Source organism: Drosophila suzukii (genome assembly GCF_043229965.1).
Source record: "Drosophila suzukii chromosome 2 unlocalized genomic scaffold, CBGP_Dsuzu_IsoJpt1.0 scf_2c, whole genome shotgun sequence".
Lineage (NCBI taxonomy): Eukaryota > Metazoa > Arthropoda > Insecta > Diptera > Drosophilidae > Drosophila > Drosophila suzukii.
In genome coordinates this window covers 15,413,156-15,440,082 of record NW_027255896.1, presented here as the reverse complement: position 1 = coordinate 15,440,082, position 26,927 = coordinate 15,413,156, and the positions used below count along the sequence as shown (strand labels likewise).

Sequence of the window (26,927 nt, the reverse complement as noted above, 5' to 3'; positions counted from 1 at the left end):
ACTGATTGGATTGATATAAAACCCATTTGAGTTTCCCGATTTACCACCTGAAAGTGATAATGAGGATTTTAGTTCAAATAAAAAAGAAAATGTTGTATCAGATAAACGAAAAGTGAGTGATACCTCTTTTTTAGATAGTGAAACAGATAAAAAGAAAATAGGATTAGAGAAACCAGTTCTCAAAGTGAAGCTTAATGAACGACAACGCAAATTCAAAGCAAAACTACAAAAATTGAAAACGGAAACTTTACCTTATCAAAATTTTAAATATGTAACAGGACGTGAAAGGTTAATGCGATCGGTTAGAACAAAAAATCCAGTACAAACTGGTAAAAATAAATTAAATTGGATTTCGTATCATTAACTTCCATAAAATCAAATATGGGTTATTTAAATAAGATTTTTATCACATTGTTAAGTAATGACTCAAAGAATGTATTTCCTGACAACGTAAAGTGTGCATTTACAAACATTGTTAACATTCCAGAAGACATGAACGATGATTGGGAAGTCGGTATTTCAGACATATATTTGAATAATTACATTAAATATACACCTAACCAAGATAAAAATGTTGTTGAAGAAACCGAGTTTGTTAGTCTTGTAAATGCTGAAAATTTAGGTATAAAAATGTATCCGTTCAAACGAATATTCCTGAAAATGGATTGATTTTTATTTACACTGACATAATAAAACCAAGGTCAGTAGGTAGTAAAAGACCGCGATGTCTTCGTGTAATGCATTATAATGGAAAGGAAAAAAATATTCAATTTAAAAATATTGAATATTACCCTTTGGACATATGGTCACCAAATGAAATCTCAATACTTATTACTGATATAAGGTACCATTTGAAACTTCAGCTGTTCCGATTTTCGTTACTCTTCACTTTAGAAGAAGAAGAAGGTCAGGACTATAAATAATGCATACCCAAATATTATTTATTTAAACCCAAAATAGTCATCATGGTGAAATCTTATCAGGATTATTATGTAAATCAGTGTGGTGGGGGCTTAAGCAACATCGGAAGTCTTTACATATCTCCGCATATAGTGCAACAAGGACGAGGAATCGGAAATTTTTTTAGCGGTCTTTTTAATTACATAAAACCACTTTTTCTTTCGGGCATAACTGCTATAAAAAATCAGGCTGCTGAGACTGGTAAGGCTGTAATCAATGAATTTGGGAGAAAGCCTTTAAGAAATATAATTCAAGAACAAAAGAAACAAAAAAATTACGAAATCTTTCAAATAAAGCAATTGATAAAATTACCCGTTTTCAAAGTGGAAGTGGAAAAAGAAATAAGAGGCTAGGTAATAGGAAAAAACGACTTCATTATACATCTAAACGACAACGTAAACATACCCAAACGCAACATAAAAAAAAGAAATCAACAAGAAAATTAAATATTAAAGATATTTTTTCTAAAGCAAAATGAGTACGCATATCGAATGTATGAAAAGTGAATTAGATTTGTTTGCGGCACACCCCACGCAAAGTTCTATTCTAAGAACTGAAGAAGTCTCATACAACCCAATTGCTTCTTTGGACGGTGCCTCTTCAATCGAATTTGTTTGCTTGGGAAATGGTGAAACGTATCGAGATTTATCAAGTGTTTATTTACGACTTGTTGTGCAACTTAAAAAAAATGATAACAACAGCATTGAAGGAAATGCTGTTGGTGTTGTAAACAATATTCTATATTCAATATTTAGAAGTTCGTCAGTTTATTTAAATAATATACTGGTATCGCAAAGTGATAATAATTATCACTATAGAGCGTATTTGCAAACAATTTTAAACTATGGGAGTGACGCCTCTGAAAGTCACTTGGCCTCCCAAGGTTATTTTCCCAATTTTGGAAGAATAACAGCAGGGAAATATGTTTATCCGGACTCGAATGAAACCCTTAAAAATATGTTTCAAAATAGTAGTTCATGGAGATATTTTCAATCAAACCAAACTGCTTGTTAACAATGTTGATTTAAGAATCAATTTCAACATTGAAAAAACAGCGTTTTATTTAATGGAAACTGGTACTGAATCAAATTTAAAGATACTTGAAGCACAACTTTTCATGAGCCACATAACAGTTAACCCAACCATTTTATTGGCTCATCATCATGTTTTACAAACAAAAAATGCTCTGTACCCATTCAGCAAGGTTGAAGTCAAATCATTTACAATATATCCGGGCAACAATACACTGTCGATAGACAACGCAGTTATTGGTCAAATACCAAATTTTCTGGCCTTTTGTATGGTTAAGAACCGCTCATACTCAGTAAACCGAGGCTTAGACCCATTTCAATTTGAACATTTTAAAATTCAACGCTTTAACCTATTGGTTAATGGAGTTCAAGTTCCTTCCCAGGCTCTGGAGTTCGATTACTCGAACGCTGAAAAGGTTCAAAGCTCAAGAGGTTATAATATGCTTTTTAGATCATGTGGAATTAAACATTACGATCGTGGACTACAAATTACCAAGGAAATGTTTGTTTCAAACAGTTTTATATTAGCCTTTGTCTTAACTGCTGATCAATCAAATTCAACTATATGTTCAAATTTAATCTCTCAAGGTACTATAAGAATCGAAGGAAGATTTTCGGAACCACTTGCTGAAGCAGTTACTTGCTTGGTATACTGTGAATACGAATCAATAATTGATATTGATAAGCATAGAAATATTCGTACGCTCTTTTAAAATGAATACTTTACAAATTGAACATTTTCTTTCTAAGCATTCAAAGACAAAATCTATTTTTAAAGGAGTTTTTCCTTCGGATAGGTTACCAAAAACAATTTTAAAGTATCCCGCACTAATAATTGCGAATACCGACACTTCAGATCAACCTGGAACTCATTGGATTGCATTTTATTTTGATAGTCGTAGGTCAGCAGAATTTTTCGATTCATATGGTCAATATCCCCAGAAAAAAGAGTTTTTAAAATTTTTAAAATCTAACGCTTTTTAATTTTTTTTTTAATAAGCAACAACTGCAGGGATACTTTTCTAACACTTGCGGACATTATTGTATGCTGTTCGGTTTTTTTAAAAGTAACAAGAAAACACTAAATTTTTTTTTAAAGAAAATTCAAGAAAAACGACTATTCATTAAATGATAAATTAATAATAAAAATGTTTAAGAACCATTTTAAAAAATAAAAAACATATATATTTAAGTAAAATTAATTCGTTTTATTTATGGTTTTGGAGCAATACGTTTGTTTAACTTATAATATTTAATCATTAGACTAAGGGCTTCCTCTTTCAGTGCAGGCAGGATATGAGGCATCATCGTCGCTCCAGGGACAAAGTTTATAATGGAATCCAAACTTCGAATGGATCAACTCTTTTTCCTCTAAATCCTCCAAAGTAGCTTTTAGGAACTCCATCCTTTGTAGGTGTGCATGCATTCAAATTGCATCAAGAATAGTTCTATCTGTTGAGCGTACATTTTTAAGGAAAACTATTTCTTTTTGAGACTGATTTAAGACTGTTGTTGGATTTAAAAACTCAGCTCTTTATATTGAAGAATCTTATTTACTTTACTTATTTACTGATATTCAATTTGAGCACAACTATATCTGTTCAGATCTTTTCCTTTATATACCATATGAGTTATTCCATTCTCATTTAATTTCCTAAATGGTGTCTTTGTAGAAAATTTGTTCACATAACTTTTAGGTAGAAATATCCAAACATCTTTATCGTCCTTATTAGTTAAATACAGAGCTATTTTAGTTCCATATGGTGTCTTTTTCAGCTTACATCCAGTGATCTTATACTCAAATCCAATACATAGCTTTTCAATTTTTGTGTAGCCAATCACAGGCTTCACGTCATTTAAGGTCTCTAAGAAGTCCTATCAAATTCAACAAAATTAGGTGATAAAGTATTTACTTTTAATTTATATGCATACCATTTTTGATCAGCGTAAGATTGGATTCGTCGTGCACTAGTACCTAACTGTTGTATACTAATTCTTTAACCAGAAATTACATGGTCTTGTATTCTTGTCAAAAACTATACATTTCTATCAATTCATGTGGAGTAAATGAGATAACAATATGTATTCATTATATGTACCAAAATACTTATTCAAACTATGTAATACTTGAGAATAAAGTCAGAAATACATATCAGTATGTCTATCTCTATTTATGTTTATATAAATCTTTCAATAGCGTTAAAATAAAGTTAGTATATATAACGTAAGAATTGTCCCTCAAATGCTATATAAGATACATTTTTTATAGAAAAGTCAGTTTATTTTTAAAAACATCGAAATGGTGAAGTTTTTCATTGCGAGTTGTGTACAGAAACAAAATCCTTTACTACTCGCAGCGGCCTAAAAGCGCATACCTTAAAAATATCAGAAATCTAAATCCTCCTTTTATTATTGTTATTTCTGTCCTAAAGTACGGAAAATTTGGTTGCGATACGACTTTAATATGCATCGTCTATTGGTTCACAACGCAGAGCTAAAAAGTATTTGTAAGGCAAAGAAAAATTGTTCAATAAATAAAAAACAATTATAAGCCCTCAATTTTAAAATAGTTTTTACTTTATTTTTCTTTATGCATCGTGTATTTAAAATTAAAAAGTTAAGAATCTAGGTCAATTAAAACATCTAGTAATGCGTCGTCATCTCCATCATCCAGCAAAGTTAAATAATGGTTAGTCAGTGGCGGTTGAGGTCCCATAAGTTCTTCAAAGATGTGGTCGTCGTTAGGAAAAACCTCATCTTCTGGCCTGGATAGGTCGTCGTCCAATTGAAATTCCTGTGCACACTGAAATACATCTTCACCTTCTTCGTGTGTGATAAGGGATTCCAAGAAAGCCTGAGTAGTAGTCCCCAATGGAAACTGGCTCCACTCAAGAGACTCCAATCCTGGGTCCCTATTTTGGGTCGACGATGCAGCCGGTTGAAATACGCTTTGTAGAAGGCGATCAACCGAATCTTCTGCTTCGGAAACCTGCACAAGGTCCAGATCCGAGTTTTCGATTATTTCAAGATCAGAATCTTGCGTGGGTGGTAATTCCAGGTTGTCAATCTCAATTTCTAAATTCTACGGTTAGATCCATAGGTATGCAGTACTGAGGCATTTGAAGAACTGATCCTGAGCAATTTGAGTGGTGTCATTTTTATAGTCCAGAATGTTCACTTAACAGGTTGACATCTACAGGGAGTGCATACAGGCATGTTGTACTCCTAGAACCAATCCGATTGGTTCTCGAACATAAGGAGCAGCCCAATACCCCAGTAGAATTGTTATTAGAAGGAAAACGAACACAAGGATTGATAACAGTTACCGGGGGTGAACGTGGTGTAGGAGGGGTCTGAATGTAGGTAAATATCGAAGGTGTGCAACTTCGACATAGGTTAAGGAAAGGCAATCTCTGTGTAAGCAAGATATGAATAAATGGTCAGTTAAGGTCGGGCCAGCATTGGCATAAGATGTCGCGATGCAACCATTCGAATTTCCTAAGCCTTAAGCTAAGAGTAGCTATTAAAAGCGGTTGCGGAGGTTTTTTAGGCGGTTTTAAATGTATTTTGTATGAGTTGTTTTTAATTGCAAGCGTATACTCATCCCATAATCAGTGTGTTTGGTATTCCACGGAACCCTCCCGTTTTATTGCATTTCAAATATTGTGACCCCTCGTTATCTTCTGAGAATGAGCAGGAGAAAGTGAACGTGCGTACCCACGAACCCGAATCTGACCCCCTACCCTCGAGTCCTTGCTCATGACTGCTTGTGCGCGAAGGTGTGAAATTTTAATTTTGTGAGTTTTGTTCAAAATGTGCAGTTTTTATTTTAGAACAGAGAAAATTATACCATTGGAAAGGGCTTGAAAAATGCTTTCCAATGATACATTTTGAACAAAACTCACAAAATTAAAATTTCACACCTTCGCGCACAAGCAGTCATGAGCAAGGACTCGAGGGTAGGGGGTGAGATTCGGGTTCGTGGGTACGCACGTTCACTTTCTCCTGCTCATTCTCTGAAGATAACGAGGGGTCACAATATTTGAAATGCAATAAAACGGGAGGGTTCCGTGGAATACCAAACACACTGATTATGGGATGAGTATACTCTTGCAATTAAAAACAACTCATACAAAATACATTTAAAACCGCCTAAAAAACCTCCGCAACCGCTTTTAATAGCTACTCTTTGTAGCTCGCGAACGATGAGCTTAGCGTCCTCGACGGAGTCAGCTCCTGAAAGGACATCGTCTACATACATATGAGTTGCAGGACTCGAATGGCCAGGAATGGCGAAATCTCGAATGTGACCCCCGCTGCTGCGGAATAAGATGCGCTGGAACGGGGAATGCTTCGGTTCTATCCATATCTGTCGATACATTTTCTCGATATCGGCACTGTAGACGTATCGGAAATATCGCCACTTCAGGCTCTGGATCGTTAGATCGGACTGTAAGACTGGGCCAGCATGAAGGATATCATTTATACTGACCCCATTCTCTAAAGGGCTGGAGGCATTGAAAACCATACGTAGCTTGGTGGTTGTACTTTCCGGCTTGAGCACGGCATGATGCGGAAGGCAATAACTGGCAGAATTATGGGTAAGACGGACTTCTTTCATGTGATGGAGGTCGAGATTCTCTTGAACCACGAAGTCGTATTTGCTTTTCAGCTGACTGTCCCTCCTTAGGCGTTGCTCGGTTCTTAGGAACTGCGACAACGCGGAGGAACTGGAGTGACCGAGGGCGCGTTTTACGTATTCAGGATCACGAAAAGGAAGACTTACGACATACCTGCCGTTATCGTCTCTAGTAGTCGTCCGGAGAAAGTTTTCCTCACAGGTCAAATCTGAAGATTTTGTCACTTTTACTGGCAGATCTTCCACCTCCCAAAATTTAATGAGAAGCCTATCCAGGGACGTGCCAACCGTGTGGAAGATTCGCGTGAAAAAATCGGAAATCTAATTTTCCCTTGGAGCAGGAACGGGTCCTGTTAGGAGCCACCCGAAAATGTTTTCTTGACCGAGGGCCACAAATGTTCAGCCGGGTGCCGCTTAAATGTTGCCTGTGATCCTGAATCTATCAAGGCACGAGCTTTAAAATTCGATCCCAGGTGACATATGTCAATTATGGCGGTGTCCAGCAAGACGCATCTTTACCCTGTCGCGAAGTTATTTTGGACTGTAGAGTCCGTGGACCCGGTAGCGGTGGCAACTGGTGTATTTGGTCTTGATCTGGGTCTCGGGGAGGGGTTCGAAGGCGATGGGGAGGAGTTGCCTCTGTGTAGTAAGATGTGATGGCGGCCGCGGCACGTAAAGCAACTATGAGTGCTTTCACAATCACGCAGCTGATGCACTCGTGCGAAACAGTTCAGACACAGCTGCTTCCTCTTTATATATGCCGACCGCTCGTCGATCGTCATCTGGAGAAATCGTGCACATGTGCGGACAGGATGGTTTTCCTTCTTACAAAGGTTACATCCTTTTCTTGTCTCGTAAGAATTTATTCTTCGAGGCGCTGCAGTGGGGCGGATGTTTTTGGCAGAGATTGACTCGAGCCTGACGGGAATACGTCGTCTATGGCTTCTAAGGTCCGGTGACGCTCCGTAAGGAAGGTGTTCAGTTCCTGCCACGTCGGAATCTATGCCTTGTTGTGCAGGGACTGTTCCCACAAGGATAGCCTGAGCTTAGGAAGTTTGAAGGAGCACGTGTACACTAAGAGGCAATCCCAATTTTCGGTTTCAATTCCGGACATTTTTAAAGCCGTGAGGCAACCCTGGATGGTGCGTTGAAGTTCTTGGATAGCTGACCCAGATTCCTGATTAACGGACTTCACCTTAAAAAGTATTTTTAATTGGCTATTTTCTAACAACCGCTTGTTTTCGAAACGCTCAGTTGGGTTAGCCCAAGCTGAGCGAAAGCCATCGTTACTAAGGGGGGAGTTCAAAACTATAGTGTGTGCATCGCCACTTGTTTTTGCATTTAGGTGAAGCAGTTTTTCGACTGGCGTCAGCCTTGGATTGTTTATATGGCCGTAAACAGATCCCTAAGCGTCGGCCACCGCAGATAATCTCCGGTAAAAACCTCGGTATCGCACGGAGGCAGCCGACATCCAGAGGAAATGTAAGTCTGGGTAGGAACAGCTTGAACTTGGGGAGCTTGGGCTATTGTATCCGCGATCTGAGCCCCACATCTCTCGTTAACGGAATAGCAGTAGCCGTATTTAGCTTTGAGAATTGGCAAACTATCAGCTGCACTGTCTCCGGCTTCTGCTATGCACCCGGTGCATTCGTCGTACTCTGCCTTGATGCGGTCCCATAACGCGCGTATTTCTTCGCGGCGAATGTTAAGCATGAAAAGAGTTGGAGGGACCGGCGAAGGAGTGTTTGTCCTGGATTCAAATTCACTCAGCCGATCTGAGACCTCAATAAATTTGCTTAGAGCAATTTGGGAAGCTTTAGTGCCATTTTGACGTTTGCACGGGTGACCCTTTTTCGGGGCGACAAGGACTTAGCGGTTAGTTCGGGTGTGGGCAGAGCTACGGATATGCCTGGGACTACGGCAGGTGGAATAGACAACTTGTTGTTATCACTTCCAACGGACATAAAAAAATGTCCTTTTTTGGGTCAGAATCTGCTCGCCTTTGCTTATGTCGAATAAATAGGAAACCTTGTCCACTTCTGGAGCAGTGGAACGAGGTGTTGACAAAAAAGTCGTGGATCGGAGTAATAGAAATTGCAGCACCGACCTCGTTACTTTGCGGAATTAAACCCTATAATAAGGATTAGTAACGGTGAGTAAGGAGTTCGTATATCACCGGTGGAGAAAAAATACTATGGTATTTAACCTTTTTGGTATATTTATATTGTAATATGGTATAATTGGGATCGAGTTTGGTCTTTTTTTTAGTGCTGGTATTATTTTTGCCTTTAGCCTAGTACTCAGATCGGCTAAGAGTTTCACTAGTCGAAAAATCTTATTCTTTGTAGTGAGAACGAAGCTTTCAAAGTTCACCAGCAAAGCATCTATCATGGTCTTACTGTCAAGCAGCTGGGCTTGTTGCCAAACGGAAAACAAATCAATTGGAGAAATTTAAAAAGGAGCAGTCTGCTGGTACACAAATAAATTTAAATAAAAAATAAATGGAATGTTCAACGAATGTTTTCATTTATGTAAATTAGTAGTTTAAAGCTTCCTTCTCGTCCCACGGATGCTTCGCTATCTTTCCGCCATCTGTAGTACAGCTCCGAGTCCCAATAGGCTGGTCAATAATGGCTGGTGATGGGTCCTCCAGCTGTCCCTTAGCGGGCGACCATATTTTCTCCTCCCTACAGAAGCCGACGCATTCTGCATCTCCGCTTTAGCTGTCAAGTACCTGGTGGAGGAGAGCTCGTCGGAGATCGAACGATGTCTCATGTTCCTTCCCACTGGGATTCTTTAGTGAATCTCCTCCAGCGCTTCAATTGTTCTGCAGATTTGCCCCGTTGTGGTATTGCTTCCTGTCGGTCAAGTCCCACAACAATGGGCAACAGCTTGGATTAGGCGTCCATTTTCATCTGCACTGACCTCCTTTAGCCGTTTTTGGTGATTTTCTTCCATTTTAAATTTTTAAATTCCCCACCGCTTCTGCACGAATACCACCAAAGATTAAATTTCTTATTCTTTGGGCCGCGGCTAACGGCGTTCATCGAAAACTCACTCGCGATATCTGGTATTTTTCCTGGTATTTCCTTAGCTCACCTGAGTACCGCGCTTTAGCCGCCTGTTTGCCTGTCGCTCACTTTTATGGTTAGCTCGCGGTTTTCGTCGATGTGAGTACTAGGCTTTTGAAATAATTTTTGAGAAAAAATACCGAATATGTGTTAATATCTATTATAGTCACCGGTGGAGTAATAGTATTATTTCGCCCATATTTAAACTTCTGAGTAAAGAAAAATACCAAAATATGCCAAAAAAGTTGTTGGCCTGAGGATGCTACGCATTCGGTGGAGTGCTGGTATTACTTTCCCCAGATAAAAAGATTTTTACGTAGTAAATACCAAATACCGAAAAATACTGAATAGATTCGTGATTGTTATTTAAAACACAATGAGGTAAACAAATTTTCACGTCGGCTGGTCTAATTTTTATTTTACTATATTTAACCGGATTGCCGACGGAAAACGTTAATAAGTGAGAACGGGATGGTGGGAATTGTAATTATATGTGAATGTATGTAGGTATGTGTATATATAGATATTTATGTATGTAGATATGGATACCCTTCAGTTCCAAAAAAAAAAGTTTCACTTGTGAATCACCTTGGGAATCACCTGGGACATGTCCTCGTGCACAAGTGAAGAACAAGTGACGCTCCATATAGAAATTGTATGGGATGACCGCATTTTCCCAAGTGAAAATTCAAATGAACATTTTTCGAAGTCCTACGGGATTTCACTTGTTCCTTATACTCATTTTTCATATGGCCTGTCACGTGCCGGTGACTCGTCCCAAATGAATCACTTGGGAAAATCAGAATTTTTCCTTGAGTTTTCACTTGTGAAATCACTTGCAAGGGACACGTCCCAAGTGAATCACTTGGGAAAATCAGAATTTTTCCTTGAGTTTTCACTTGTGAAATCACTTGCAAGGGACACGTCCCAAGTGAATCACTTGGGAAAATCAGAATTTTTCCTTGAGTTTTCAATTATAAAAAAATAGAATTTAAAATACATACATATTTAATTTCATTTTAATTATTTTTAATTATACAGTATTATTAAGATTTTCAAAAATTGTACAGTTATTATTTCTGTGTTTTTGCTTGGTAAGTTTATTTTTAACATTAGTCATTGCCTTTCTTAAAGATTTGTCCGAGTCCTCGGAGTCCTTGGCCAACGCTCCTGAAAAATGTAATGCATATGTTTAGAAATGCGTTTTACTTTTTTATTTGTATATTTACCTTTTAGAGCTGTGTTTCACCCTTTGCAGGATTTTTATTGGCACAAAACATTTCATCATCCACTTTCGGCTAACGGAACCCATTGAATACCTTTATACTTTAAACTAAGATCGATGCACAACATCTTCAACTTAATGTAACACTTACCTGACTTTATTATTTTCACTTTAAAAAACGAAAGAAGTAAATCTGCTGCGCACAATTTAAATGGCTTGCTTCCCTTTCAATAACTCAAACAGAATGAACCAAGTCTTCCTCTCACCCCTTTACTTAATTTTTTTTGTTTTCTCTTCGCAGTTGGCGCGTGCCACTGCACCTATACCCTTTCTAAAGCGAAAAATATCAGACTACATAATTTTTACTTTTTTGAGTAAAAAATACAAAATGAATTCTTTAAAAATGGTACTATTAAAATGTTTTAAATATTTAAATAAATTTTAACGAACTAAATTTCTATAATTTAACTAAAAAAGTATATTGTAATATTAATGTATAATACGTAAGCATAACATTAAAAGTAAATTAAATTTACTATAATCAAATAATTTACTTTTATAAAACAATATTAGTTGTTTTTTTTTCGATATACAATAATGCTCCTAAAATATTAGGGCATTCACATGTCGCTGTGACACGAAAATTTTTCCGCATTAGTCGCTAGCCGAACATAAAGGAGAGACTCAAAAGAAATAACGGACCTGCCGAAATTTGTCTCTGAGAGCGCAGAGTGCAGGCAGATTATAAGACAAAGAAAGAGAGGGAAGCTCCGAATATCTGTCTCTCTTTGTTGCACGATCGTTTTCGTAGACAGTCTTCTACACTGCGCCGACTTCTCTGCTGACGTCAACAGCGGCACAGCGTTTTAGGCACAAAAAAAAAACAAAAAAGCTTTTTGCCTTGAGCCATGTCACCGCGTCCCTACTGCAGAACTGAAGGGTATGTATGTAGATATTTATATGTATGTAGATATTAATATGTATGTAGATATGTATGTATGTAGATATGTATGTATGTAGATATGTATGTATGTAGATATGGATATGTATGTATGTATGTAGATATGGATATGTATGTATGTAATGTTCGCAGGTTTTATATTTATTAATTAATTATTGCCGGCGGCTATGTGTTGTGGTTTACGTTTTCGATTTATTTGTATGTGGACTGTATTTGGAAAAACGAAAAAATATGTGCAAGTATTTTAGCGGCTGCGGATGTACAGTGAGAAAATCTTGGAAAGTTTTGGGGGCCTGAGTTGGCAGAACACTGCAAATTAAATAGTTCTCACTGTATGCTTGGCATATATTTGCACAATATTTTTTCTAAGCTTCGAATTTTTTTCTCGATTTTATATAAGTTTATGCACGTATTGATGCACGGCCAAATGCAATTAAAAGAGGGAGTCTGAAAAATGGGCAATATGGCCGAACGTAGCAAAAGTAAAAACAAAGAAAAAATGTCGAAATAATTTATTTATTGCCGTTGTCGGATTTAATCGGACTTGGATTTTGGACAAATCGTACAGAAAGTCAAACTGACTGCAGACCGGCAATTAATAAAATGAAAAAGCTTTACTTTTCTTGTTTCAAAATCCGGCTCGAAGGACAAAAATGTACGCCGGGGGTAGCGAGGTATCGTCGGCGCTGGTAGTTGGCGTGGGAGGCGGCGACGGGAATTGGCGGCGTCGACGGGCTGCTGCGCTGGGCTTCGGCGGCTGGAGTACGTCGGATGCGGCGGACTGCGTCTGAGCTGTGGGGGAGAAACCACACGATACGCGAAGTGTCCCGTTGACCGAAAGAAATTACACTTGTTCACTTCTACAAACTAGGCGGGGGACCGACCGCGGTTTATTCTTATGAACTGCCAGTCCCAAACTGTTTAAATCTTAACTGAGTTCCGCGCTTCAAAGCGCAGCGGAGACTTCACGGAGGGGAGTTGGGAACAGAGCGGGAGAGCGGTGCACTAGGAGAGTGGTGCAATTGGATAACGGTGCCCGGGTCCATATTCGCCGGACAGTGGGCCTGAACAACCAAAAAAAAATTATTTTTACCATATTTATTGATTATGTTTTATATTCTGTCGCACATGAAATCACAAAGACAAAGTTACATCCCATACGACAAATACGTATAAGAAGCGCATGAAATCTGGATAGACTGTGAAAAGTTTGCATATAAACTGTAACGAGTAAAAAAGCGGACATCCCATACAAATGTCTATATAGATTATCATGCGTGCGTCACGAGTGATTCACAGGTGAAATCTTATTTTGAATTGAATTGAAGGGTTCTTCTAGATCTTTTGTCAGTCAGGTAAGTGCTTAAGTTAAGTTAAAGTTAAGAATTATCTCGAAAAAACAACAAATATTGCTTTATAAAAGTAAGTTATTTGATCATAGTAAAATTAAGTAAATTGAATTTACTTAGGCATTATGTTTGTGTTTATACATTACAATTACAATGTAATTTTTTTAGATTAGTTACAGATACGTAGTCCGTTAATATTTAATTAAATTAATTAAATATTAATATTGTGTATTTACTTAAAGCCTAGTACGCAGATCGGCTAAGAGTTTCACTAGTCGAAAAATCTTATTCTTTGTAGTGGGACCGAAGCTTTCAAAGTTCACCCGCAATGCATGTAGCATGGTCTTACTGTCAAGCCGCTGGTTTTGTTGCCAAACGGAAAACAAATCAATTGGTAAAATTTAAAAAGGAGGAGTCTGCTGGTACACAAAGAAATTTAAATCAAAATGAATGGAGTGTTCAAGGAATGTTTTCATTTATGTAAATTAGTAGTTTAATGCTTCCTCTTGTCCCACGGATGCTTCGCCATCTTTCCCGCTCCACCGCAGTATAGCTCAGAGTCCCAATAGGCATATTGCACCTTGAGGAAGTGGGAGAGCGGGGTTGATCCGCTGATGCTGCAGGAAGTCGCCCAGCATCCTGGCAGTGGCTGGCTATGGCTTCCCCAACTGTTCCTTAGCGGGCGCCCTATTTTCCTCCTCCCTATAGAAGCCAGCGGGACCTCCAGCTCCGGTTAAGCTGCCAAGTTGCTGGTGACGGTGGTGTCCGGAGTGCTAATGGAGAGGTCACAACGAAATTCTTTTGGCCAGATCTTACTTTCTTTGCGAGGTTGCGCCCGGCCGGATGTCCATGTAGAGATCGAAGTCCTACTCGGCATGTTCCTTCCCACTGGGTTTCTCTAGTGGATCTCCTCCAGCACTTCTACTATTCTGCGAATTTGCCCCTTTTGTGGAATTGCTTCCTGTCGGTGAAATCCCACAATAAAGGGCATAAGCTTGGATTTGGCGTCCTATTTCATCTGCACTGACCTCCTGCATCCGATTTTGTGGGTTTCCTTCCATTTTTAATTTTTAGTTTCCACATCGCCTTTTCACCAACACCGCCAAAGATTAAATTTCTTAAGCCTAGTACTCACATCGATGAAAACCGCGAGCTAACCATAGGAGTGAGCGAGAGACAAATACGCGGCTAACGCTTTTCGTCGGGTCTGTTTTTCAGCGCGGCACTCAGATGAGGTAAGGAAATACCAGAAAAAATACAAGATTTCGCGAGTGAATTTTCGATGAACGCCGTTAGCCGCGACCCAAAGAATAAGAAATTCAATCTTTGGCGCTATTCGTGCAGAAGTGGTGGGGAATTTAAAAATGAAAAATGGAAGAAAAACACAAAAAACGGCTAAAGGAGATCAGTGCAGGTGAAAAAGGACGCCTAATCCAAACTGTTGCCCATTATTGTGGGACTTGACCGACGGAAAGCAATACCACAACAGGGCAAATCCGCAGAATAGTTGAAGTGCTGAAGAAGATCCACAAGAGAATCCCAGTGGAAAGGAACATGGAACACCGCTCGATCTCCGACCAGCTCTCCACTGAAGACTCCACCTCCAAAAAGTATAAGGTCGCCCGCTTAGGGACAGCTGGAGGAGCCATCACCCGCCATTATTGCCTATTGGGACTTGGAGCTGGACTACAGATGGCGCGGGAGAGATGGCGAAGCATCCGTGGGACGAGAAGGAAGCCTTAAACTTCTAATTTACATAAATAAAAACTTTCGTTGAACATTTCATTTATTTTTATTTTGTGCACCAGCAGACTCTTCTTTTTTAAATTGCTCCAATTAATTTGTTTTCCGTTTGGCAACAAGCCCAGCTGCTTGACAGTAAGACCATGCCACATGCATTGCGGGTGAGCTTTGAAAACTTCGGTCACACTACAAAGAATAAGATTTTTCGACTAGTGAAACTCTTAGCCGATCTGAGTACTAGGCTTTATTCTTTCTGCCGTGGCTAACGGCGTTCATCGAAAATTCACTCGCGAAATCTGGTATTTTTTTTGGTATATCCTTAGCTCATCTGAGTGCCGTGCTGAATAACAGACCCGACGAAAAGCGTTAGCCGCGTATTTGCCTCTCGCTCACTCCTATGGTTACCTTGCGGTTTTCGTCGATCTGAGTACTAGGCTTAAAGATGAAAGATGTGGGATTCGGAAATTCACGTTTCTCAAAAAACCAAATGGCTTCCAACGGATAGACTGTATGCGAAGGGCGTGTAAGCTGCATTATAGTATCGTGATAGTTGATAAAGCCTAGTACTCAGATCGGCAAAGAGTTTCACTAGTCGAAAAATATTATTCTTTGTAGTGTAACCGAAGTTTTCAAAAGTTCACCCGCAATGCATGTGGCATGGTCTTACTGTCAAGCAGCTGGGCTTTTTGCCACACGGAAAAAAACTCAATAGGAGCCATTTAAAAAAAAAGAGCCTGCTGGTGCACAAAATAAAAATAAATGAAATGTTCAACGAATGTTTTTGTTTATGTAAATTAGAAGTTTAAGGCTTCCTTCTCGTCCCACGGATGCTTCGCCATCTTTGCCGCTCCACCGCATTACAGCTCCGAGTCCCAATAGGCATATTGGACCTTGAGGAAGTGGGAGATCGGGGTTGATCCGCTGACGCTGCAGAAAGTCGCCCAGCATCCTGGCAGTGGCTGGCTTTGGCTTCTCCAACTGTTCCTTAGCGGGAGCCCTATTGTCCTCCTCCCTATAGAAGCCAGCGGGTCCCCCAGCTTCGCTTAAGCTGCCATGTAGCTGGTGATGGTGGTGTCCGTGGTCCTAATGGAGAGGTCGTCGGAGATCGTATTACTGGTGGTTCTGCTAAAAAGATACTTCTAATAGTACAACGCGACCAAATTCTTTTGGCCAGATCTTACTTTCTTTGCGAGGACGCGCCCGGCAGGATGTCCATATAGAGATCGAAGTTCCACTCGGCATGTTGCTTCCCACTGGGTTTCTCTAGTGGATCTCCTCCAGCTCTTCAACTGTTCTGCGAATTTGCCCCTTTTGCGGAATTGCTTCCTGTCCGTGAAATCCCAAAATAAAGGGCATAAGCTTGGATTTGGCGTCCTATGTAATCTGCACTGACCTCCTGCTTCCGATTTTGTGTGTTTTCCTTCCATTTTTAATTATTAGTTTCCATATCGCCTTTGCACGAACACCGCCAAAGATTAAATTTCCTATTCTTTGGGCCGCGGCTAACGGCGTTCGTCGAAAATTCACTCGCGAAATCTGGTATTTTTCTGGTATTTCCTTAGCTTATCTGAGTACCGCGCTGAAAAACAGACCCGACGAAAAGCGTTAGCCGCGTATTTGCCTCTCGCTCACTCCTATGGTTAGCTCGCGGTTTTCGTCGATCTGAGTACTAGGCTTAAGGACTAAAAAGTTTAAATTGTGCGCAGCGAAACACATTTATTTTGTTATTAAAAGTGATATTTTTTTAAAATAACAAACTCAGGTAAGATTCACATTAAGTTTAAGACGTTTTTCCGTTAGCCAAAAGTGGTATGATGAAATGTTTTGTGCCAATAAAAATAAAAAGGACTATACACAGCTCTAAAAGGTAAATATACAAATAAACAAGAAAAACGCATTTTTTAAGCATATGCCCTTACATTTACATCATTTACATCAGGAGCGTTGGCCAAGAAAAGAAAGAAAGACGTCAAGTTTTAACAATAAACTAACCATTTAAAAAACAAAGCTTACTAACAATAATTTTACGATAATGGAAAACTTAAATAACACAATTTAAAGCAAACATACAAGGGTGGTCAAAAGTATTTTCACAAAAAAAAAGTTAAATATATTCATAATTTGAACTTACATCTTGTTAACTTTGGCATCAATGGAAAGGTAATTTAAATGCCGTTTGAATGATACAATACATTTCTTAACACATTCAGTACTTATTGAAAAGGACGAATTTGTGTGAAAATGTCCTTTTTGAACTTTTTTCCTCGACTTGAAAACTGAATGTGTTAAGAAATGTATTGTATCATTCAAACGGCATTTAAATTACCTTTCCATTGATGCCAAAGTTAACAAGATGTAAGTTCAAATTATGAATATATTTAACTTTTTTTTTGTGAAAATACTTTTGACCACCCTTGTATATCAACAAAAAATAAATGTTATTAGTAATTATATTCATAACTTCTTAAAAATGTCACACATAAATTCACTCATGACATTGGGACACGGTGAATAAAATATTTTTAATTCCATATGTGACATCTTATCAACTGACATGTCACCGGAACCATTTCTGCACGTACACTGGCAAACAGCGCAACAAATAGTTCAGGGTGTTCTCGGTCGGGCACACAAATTTGTGGAGATGTTGATTTTTGGAACTGAAGGTATCTGGCGTGACGCACGCGTAATAGCTGATACGTCACGGTGATTCATTATTATTATTATATTTTCAGGTGATTCATGGGTGAAACTTAATTTTTGAAACTAAAAGGCGCCTCTTGTTTTATTTGTCGCCTCGAAAGCAATTCTGCACACACATTGGCAAGCTGCGCAACAAATTTTATAGTTTGGCACGTTAAAGGATTGTTCTCTGTCGAGCACCCAAGTTTGTAGAGAAAGGCTTCCATTAGTTACTGTTCAGGCCCACTGTCCGGCAAATGTGGACCGGCACCGCTATCCAGCTGCCCCGCTCTCTCGCTCTCCCGCTCTCTCGCGCTCCCGCTCTCCTGCGCTGTTCCCAGCTCCCCTCCGTGAAGTCTCCGCTGCGCTTTGGAGCGCAGAGCTGAGCTTAGACTTAAGGAGTTCAACTTTGGCATTCCTACTGAATAAACCGCGGTCGTACCCCCGCCTAATTTTTACAAAGTGAGCATTTGCGTACTACTTTTCGGTCAAGGGGCACTTCGCGTTTCGAGTGGTTTTCTCCCCTACAGCCTAGACGCTTTCCGCCGCACCAGCAGCAAACCGCCGAAGCCCAGCGCAGCAGCCCGCCGACGCCGCCAGTTTCCCGCCGTCGCCTCCCACGCCATTCTACCGGCGCCGACGTACCCCGCTACCACCCGGCGTACATTTTGATCCATTCGAGCCGATAAGATAAATAAAGCTTTTCGTCTTATTAATTGCCGGTCTGCAGTCAGCCACTTGAAAATATAATTCGTTTGACTTTCTGTACGATTTGTCCAAAATCCAGGTCCGATTAAATCCGACAACGACAATTAATAAATTACTTCGCCATTTTTTTTTTCGGTATTTGGTATTTACTCCGTAAAATTTATTTATCCAGGGAAAATAATACCAGCAGTCCACCGCATGCATAGCATCCTCCGTCCACCAATTTTTTTTGGTATATTTTAGTATTTTTCCCTTGGAATATTAAATTCAATTAAAACAATACTCTAATACTAAATAAAACAATAGCTTCCTCCGGCCAACAACTTATTGGCATATTTTGGTATTTTCTTCATTCAGACGTTTAAATAAAGGCGAAATAATACAATTACACCACCGGGGACTACATATAAACACATATTTCGTATTTTTCCCCCCTCAATTTATTTGAAACGCAAAAAATACCAGCACTAATAAATATATATATACCAAACTTGATCCCAATTAAAATATAAATATACCAAAAAGGTTAAATATTATAGTATTATATCTCCACGGGTGATATACGAACTCATCACTCACCGTTCCTAGTCCGTATCATTGGGTTTAATTCCGCAAAGTAACCAGGTCGGTACTTGCTTCCATTTTGTATTTCTCGGCCTACTCTGTCCATGCTGAACATCCGCCGCGAAGAAATACGCGCGTTATGGGACCGCATCAAGGCAGAATACGATGAATGCACCGGGTGCATAGCAGTTTAGATAGTTTGCCAATTCTCAAGGCTAAATACGGCTATTCCGTTTACGAGAGATGTGGGGCTCAGGTCGCGGATATGATAGCCCAGGCTCCCCAAGTTCAAGCTGTTCCTACCCAGACTTACATTTCCTCTGGATGTCGGCTGCCTCCGTGCGATACCGAGGTTTTTACCGGAGGTTATCTGCGGTGGCCGACCTTTAAGGATCAGTTCACGGCCATTTATATAAACAATCCAAGGCTGACGCCAGTCGAAAAACTGTTTCACCTAAATGCCAAATCAAGCGGCGATGCACACACGATAGTGTCGAACTCACCCCTTACTAATGACGGCTTTCGCTCAGCTTGGGCTAACCTAACTGAGCGTTTCGAAAACAAGCGGTTGTTAGAAAATAGCCAATTAAAAATACTTTTTAAGGTGAAGTCCGTTAATCAGGAATCTGGGTCAGCTATCCGTGAACTCCAACGCACCATCCAGGGTTGCCTCACGACTTTAGAAATGTCCGGAATTGAAACCGAAAATTGGGATTGCCTCTTAGTGTATATGTGCTCCTCCAAACTTCCTAAGCTCACGCTATCCTTGTGGGAACAGTCCCTGCACAACAAGGCCGAGATTCCGACGTGACAGGATCTGAACACCTTCCTTACGGAGCGTCACCGGACCTTAGAAGCCATAGACGACGTACGGCCGTCAGGCTCGAGTCAATGTCTGCCAAAAACATCTGCCCCACTGCAGCGCCTCGAAGTATAAAAATTTTTACGAGACAAGGGTAGCACCCAAGCCAAAAGGATGTGACCTTTGTAAGAAGGAAAACCATCCTGTCCGCACATGTGCACGGTTTCTCCAGATGACGGTCGACGAGCGGTCGGCATATATAAAGAGGAAGCAGCTGTGTCTGAACTGCTTCGCACGAGGGCATCAGCTGCGTGATTGTGAAAGCACTCATAGTTGCTTTACGTGCCGCGGCCGCCATCACACCTTACTACACAGAGGCAACTCCTCCCCATCGCCTTCGAATCCCTCCCCGAGACCCAGGTCAAGACCAAATACGACAGTTGCCACTGAGCGGCTGTTCAAATTAATTAAGTTGCCTAACCTGGTAATCCGAGCCCAAGTATCAGGCTTAAACCAGACAGTATCCGCTGAATCCAAAAAGCTCTTTCAGTTTACCATCCGTTCTCCGACCAGGCCTGGCCTGTAAGTAAACACGACGGCCTATGTTCTTCCTCAATTAGCTGGACCGATTCCGCAACAGTTTCTACGGGATCTTCCCAAACTGCCACTAGCGGATCCAAAGTTCTACGAGACCGCACAGATAGATTTTCTGGTCGGGGCCGACGTACTGCCATCCATTCTCCTAAGCGGCACCCTGCCGAACATTGGTGACTCTCTCCTCGGTCAAGAAACCATTTTCGGGTGGATCCTAACAGGACCTGTTCCAGCTCCAAGAGAAAATCAGATTTCCGTTTTTTCCACACGAATCTCCCACACAGTTGACACGTCCCTGGATAGGCTTCTCACCAAATTTTGGGTGGTGGAGGATCTGCCAGTAAAAGTGACAAAATCTTCCGATTTGACATGTGAGGAAAATTTTCTCCGAACGACTACGAGAGACGATAACGGCAGGTATGTCGTAAGTCTTCCGTTTCGTGATCCTCAAAACGTAAAATCCGCCCTCGGTCACTCCAGATCCTCCGCGTTGTCGCAGTTCCTAAGAACCGAGCAACGCCTAAAGAGGGACAGTCAGCTGATAGCCAAATACGACTCCGTGATTCAAGAATATCTCGACCTCAATCACATGAAAGAAGTCCGTCCTACCCATAATTCTGCCAGTTATTACCTTCCGCATCATGCCGTGCTCAAGCCGGAAAGTACAACCACTAAGCTACGTGTGGTTTTCAATGCCTCCAGCCCTTCAGAGAATGGGGTAAGTTTAAATGATATCCTTCATGCTGGCCCAGTCTTACAGTCCGATCTAACGATCCAGATCCTGAAGTGGCGATATTTACGATACGTGTACAGTGCCGATATCGAGAAAATGTATCGGCAGATATGGGTAGATCCGAAGCATTCCCCTTTCCGGCGCATCTTATTCCGCAACAGTGAGGGGCACATTCGAGATTTCGAATTACAGACGGTAACTTTTGGAGTCAATTGCGCGCCATTCCTGGCCATTCGAGTCCTGCAACAGTTGGCAACTGACGTGCAGCTCAGCCATCCAAGAGCGAGCAACGTCATTCCAATCATATATCATTCGGGAACTGACTCCGCCGAGGACGCTAAGTCCAGTGTTCGCGAGCTACAAAGTGCTCTAGATTCCGCGGGGTTTCCATTGAGAAAATGGACCTCCAACAACAAAGAAATATTAGCTCATATCCAAAGCGATCATCTTCTGACAACCGACTTCCTCGAGATCGACACTGAGAGCACAGCCAAAACTCTCGGCGTACGATGGAAGGCGACGTCCGATGAGTTCTTTTTCGTCCCACCAGATTTAGCAACGGAAATCTCCCACACGAAACGCCAAGTCCTTTCCCAAATTGCCAAGGTGTTTGATCCAGCAGGCTGGCTTGCTCCATTTGTTGTGTGTGCCAAAATCTTCATGCAAGAGATTTGGCCTCAGGATCTAGGCTGGGACGACAAACTTCCAATTGAGCTGTGCCAAAGGTGGAACAGCTTTCTCCAGAGCTATTCGGTCCTAGACCAGGTCAGAATACCCAGATGGGTTTCCTTCCATCCAGAGTTCCGCGTAGAGCATCACGGATTCTGTGACGCCTCGCAAAAGGCATACGGTGCTGCGATCTATGTGCGCGTAGAAGTGGGCCATAAGACGATGGTGCACTTGCTCACGGCCAAGACGCGTGTGGCGCCAGTCAAAACGGTGTCCCTTCCCAGGCTGGAGTTATGTGGGGCTCTCCTTTTGTCCGAGATGGCCGAAGCCATTCTTCCAAATATGCCGAGGCTGACCTCAAAATTCCATTGTTGGACCGATTCCACGATTGTGCTAGCATGGTTAGCAAAACCAGCGTGCCATTGGACTACGTTCGTTACCAACAGGATGACGAAGATCACCGAGTCCACTGAGGCGGCCAATTGGTCGCACGTTCAATCCAAACATAACCCAGCTGATTTGGCTAGTGGAGGAGTTCCCCTTCAAGAGCTGGTGGATAACCCGCTTTGGTGGCATGGACCCACTTGGCTGCAACGTCGCCGCGATCATTGGCCCAGCCAGTGAACCGACCTGCCGGTGACTGAGATCGAAAAGCGTGCCGTTAAAGCCCATGTGGCATCTATGCCGACAGAAGATTTCCTGGATCGATTTTCCAATTTAGATAGAGCTTTGCGGGTCCTCTCGTATGTCCATCGATTTGTCCAGCGATGTCGAAGACAACCACCGCTTTCCGGGGTCTGAAATATAAAAAAGAACAATATTTCCAAAAAAAGAAGTTAACATGTCAAATAACACCAAAGTTATATTGTTGAACGTTGACGCACTAAGAGCAGTACAAACAAGTGGACCAAACGACATCACGCGCGTGCTTGTTACGCGCGGGCCCATTTTTATTTCGGTCAAATATGGTTCGCGAGGAAGGTACATAGAACAAATAAAGACAGGACCAAACATGGATCAACAAGACTAAAGCAAATGAGCTTAGATTTTAGTTTTTAATGTAGGGATAGAAGTTGAGGAACAAATAAAATGATATAGGTTGTTATAATTATTAGAAAGAACGCGAAATGGCTTGTGCTGACTAAATTTATATGTACATCGTGGCAAGTTTCCAATTAGTCTAACAGGAACATTGAAAGTTTGGCGGCTTACCAAATCTACGGAATCAATACTTTTTTAATATTTTTTTAAGTACACACATTTTTGTTCAATTCAATGTTTAAACAAAATCCTTTTTTAATTTTCTATTAAATACATGTATTTAAGTAAAAAGCAAACATTACCAGTATTATATGCGGTCAAACTTAACGGCTTGGCTATTTTTATATGCCAGACAGCGAGACAGCAAGATGTGAAGGCCATGACGTCACAATAGACAAAGCGGAATAGAAAAAATGGGAAGACTTGGTTAAGAAAGGTGAATTAAAAAAAATGCTTTTTTTCCGGGTGAAATGAACATTTTAAAACTAATTTGAAAAAATGTCTAACAGGGAATTTGCAGCAGGTTGTACCATTTGACACTTACTAAGAGTCTTTGAATTAATTCCGATTTTTTTTTAATTTCTATGTTAAGCCTTTAAAGTGAAAGCAGTGTAGTTGTGCCCAATAAACAAATTGTATGTTAGTGACCCCCTTCGGCTTGATCGCTGAAAATGTAGGAACTTAGGTAAACTGGTACGGAGAAAACTCGGGTGGATTTTCGGGTTGTTTCGCGACGAGCGTGGTTGTTTATTTGGACACTTGAAAAAAAAGAACTGCTTAGGCCTAGCCTAACTAGAGAGCGAGATGTGGACATCTACAGAAAACTGCCGCTCGACACTGCCTCTCGAAATTTAACGCCCTTTTGGCGTGAACAATTAGTGTTATACATGAACATATCTATTTGCATATTCACAGTACACGATCAAAACAAAAAACACTCTGTTTCAAATAAAAAACAAGTAATAACGCTATAGGCGAGGTACCCGTTACTCATATATGTATCTATTTGCATATTCACAGTACACGATCAAAACAAAAAACATTCTGTTTCCAATAACAAACAAGAAATACCGCTATAGTCGAGGTACCCGTTACTCAGCTAAAGGGAGCAAAAGGGAGAGCGAAATTGTAGTGTGCCACTTACCCACGATCTTAATATGTGGTTATGTGGGCCGCAGACAGATCTAAGCGTTACGAGATTTCCGCGTTCATATGTAGGATTTTTTTTTAAGTTTGTGGGCGGTTTGTGGTTGTTAAAGTGAGCGTGGCAAACTTTATTTTGGATCAATCGGTAGGTATTGATGAGAACAATATAATTCAGTTAAAATTTTTTATTCTAGCATCAAAACTGTAGGAGCCGCAGTTTTGGCCGTATTGTGGGCGTTAGAGTGGGCGTGGCATGTTTGTGTAACAAACGAGCGCTGCGTACAAGCATACAATCTGAAGTCCCAACTCTCTATCTTTTCTAGTTTCCGATATATCCGCGCTCATATTTACGATGTTTGAAGTTTGTGGGCGGTTTGTTTTTTGGGTCAATCGATAGGTATTGATGTGAACAATACATTTCATTTACAATTTTTATCCTAGCATTAAAACTATAGGATCCACAGTCTTGGGCGGTTTTTGGGCGTTAGAGTGGGCGTGGCACACTGACGAAATAAACTTGCGCTGCGCAGGAATATCTAGAATCTGCATGCCTAATCACAGTATGGCAGCTTTTATAGTTTCCGAGATCACAGCGTTCATGGCGACAGACGGTCATGGCTAGATCGACTCGGCTAGTGATCCTGATCAAGAATATATATACTTTATGGGGTCGACAACGCTTCCTTCCACCTGTTGCATACTTTCCGACGAATCTAGTATACCCTTTTACTCTAAGAGTAAGGGGCAAATTCGGCCTTGATTCGGCAAATATAAATTTGATATGTTCGAAATGGTACATTAAGCGGTATAAATTTTTTGAAATTTGTTGTAAATTTGGTATGATTGTAGATTTGATATAATAATTTCAAATGTACATTGTAGTAGGTAGGATATTAAAAATGCCAAATAGATTTTATTGTTAATTTGATATTATAATCTTAAAGATAAATTTAAATTAAATATATTATACCAATTTTTTTATTATACGTTTTATTACCTATTTACAGTTTGTATAAAATATTTACAGTACTTCTTACTTACACGTTATTTTAGATATTTACATTAGGTATTTTTTTCGTACTTATGTATACTTATTAACTAAAATTTCTTAATTGTGATTAACTTATAATTATAGTTTTTATACAATCTTAAAAGATTCCAGTTCGCCATCCACCACATAAGCTTGAAAGTGCTCGCTAAAATTTGAAACCCTAATTAATTGATTAATAACAAATAATTTGTGAAAGAAATTCAAGAATATCCAACATTTTATGAAAAGCAATGAAAATCACGTGCATCTGTCTATACATACGTATGTACCCTTCAGTTCTGCAGTAGGGACGCGGTGACATGGCTCAAGGCAAACAGCGTTTTGTTTTTTTTTTCTGTGCCTAAAACGCTATGCCGCTGTTGACGTCAGCAGAGAAGTCGGCGTAGCGTAGAAGACTGCCAACGAAAACGATCGTGCAACAAAGAGAGGCAGATTGCTTCCCTCTCTTTGTCTTACTATCTGCCTGCACTCGGCGCTCTCAGAGACAAATTTAAGCAGGTCCGTTTTTTTTTTGAATCTCTCCGTTATGTTCGGCTAGCGACTAGTGTTCCGGTGGAAAAATTTTCGTGGCGCAGCGACACGTAAATGCCCTAATATTTTAGGAAAATTATTGTTTATCGAAAGAAAACAATTAATATTGTTTTATAAAAGTAAATTATTTGATTATAGTAAAATTAAGTAAATTGAATTTACTTTTAATGTTATGCTTACGTATTATACATTACTATTACAATATAATTTTTTAGTTAAGTTATAGAAATTTAGTTCGTTAAAATTTATTTAAATATTTAAAATATTTTAATAGTACCATTTTTAAAGAATTCATTTTGTATTTTTAACTCAAATAGTAAAAATTATGTAGTCTGATATTTTTCACTTTAAAAAGGGTATAGGTGCAGTGGCACGCGTCAACAGCGAAAAGAAATTAAAAGAAATCATGTAAAGGGGTGAGAGGAATACTTGGTTCATTCTGTTTGAGTTATTGAAAGGAAAGCAAGCCATTTAAATTGTGCGCAGCAGATTTACTTCTTTCGTTCTTTAAAGTGAAAATAATCAATTCAGGTAAGTGTTTCATTAAGTTGAAGATGTTGTGCATTGATCTTAGTTTATAGTATTAAGGTATTCAATGGGTTCCGTAAGCCGAAAGTGGATGATGAAATGTTTTGCGCCAGTAAAAATCCTGCAAAGGGTGAAACACAGCTCTAAATGGTAAATAAGCAAATAAACAAATAAAACGGATTTTTTAACATATGCCCATGAATTTTTTCAGGAGCGTTGGCCAAGGATTCGGAGGAACCGGACAAAGGTTTAAGGAAGGCAATGACCAATGTAAGAAGCAAATTAACGTAACATAAAACTAGGCTTACTAACAATAATTGTCCTTTAACAGAAAACGTAAATAACATTATTTAATTAAAATATATTTTTTTTCATATATGATGGACGTTGATGCACTACGAGCAGTACAAGCAAGTGGCCCAACGACACCAAGCACGTGCTTGTTACGCGCGGGGCCCTTTTATCAATTTGGGCAAAAAATACGAGTTCGCGAGGAAAATACAAAAAACCAATAGAGACGGGACACAAATGAAAATAAAAGAAGCATCTAAGAATGAAGCAAATGAGTTAAAATATTAGGTTTTAATACCGGGATAGAAGTTGAAGTGCAAATTAAATGATAAAGGTTGTTATAATTATTACATAGAACGCGAAAGGGCTCGTGCAGATAAAAATTAGATGTACATCGTGACAAATTTAGGGGATAATAATAAGTAAATACAAATTTATGTATTTTAAATTCTATAAGTAAAAGCTCATGGGAAAAATTCTGATTGTCACAAGTGATTTCACTTGGGACGTGTCACTTGCAAGTGATTTCATAAGTGAAAACTCATGGAAAAAATCGAATTTTCACAAGTGATTTCACTGTGACAGGCCATACGAAAAATGAGTATAAG

The 26,927-nt window shown here is 39.8% G+C and overlaps 3 long non-coding RNA genes across 8 annotated transcripts; 1 reads left to right on the top strand and 2 right to left on the bottom strand.

The window, feature by feature from the left end:
• The first annotated feature begins 10,071 nt into the window (after nt 1-10,071).
• Nucleotides 10,072-26,736, top strand: LOC139354017 (uncharacterized). 6 transcript variants are annotated; one of them, XR_011605101.1, is made up of 7 exons: nt 10,072-10,208; nt 10,836-10,880; nt 10,960-11,866; nt 25,856-26,031; nt 26,089-26,178; nt 26,240-26,298; nt 26,434-26,736. It is a non-coding gene; the product is annotated as an uncharacterized lncRNA (long non-coding RNA). The 6 variants fall into 6 exon arrangements; XR_011605099.1 differs by having other exon boundaries at nt 10,938-11,866; nt 26,434-26,734; XR_011605100.1 differs by having other exon boundaries at nt 10,938-11,866; nt 26,082-26,178; nt 26,434-26,734.
• On the bottom strand, nt 10,692-11,205 carry LOC139354015 (uncharacterized). The gene is made up of 3 exons (XR_011605095.1): nt 11,078-11,205; nt 10,931-11,020; nt 10,692-10,871 (listed from the first exon to the last, which is right to left on the bottom strand). It is a non-coding gene; the product is annotated as an uncharacterized lncRNA (long non-coding RNA).
• Nucleotides 13,688-16,394, bottom strand: LOC108015675 (uncharacterized). The gene is made up of 2 exons (XR_011605110.1): nt 16,161-16,394; nt 13,688-16,104 (listed from the first exon to the last, which is right to left on the bottom strand). It is a non-coding gene; the product is annotated as an uncharacterized lncRNA (long non-coding RNA).
• Nucleotides 26,737-26,927: the final 191 nt, after the last annotated feature.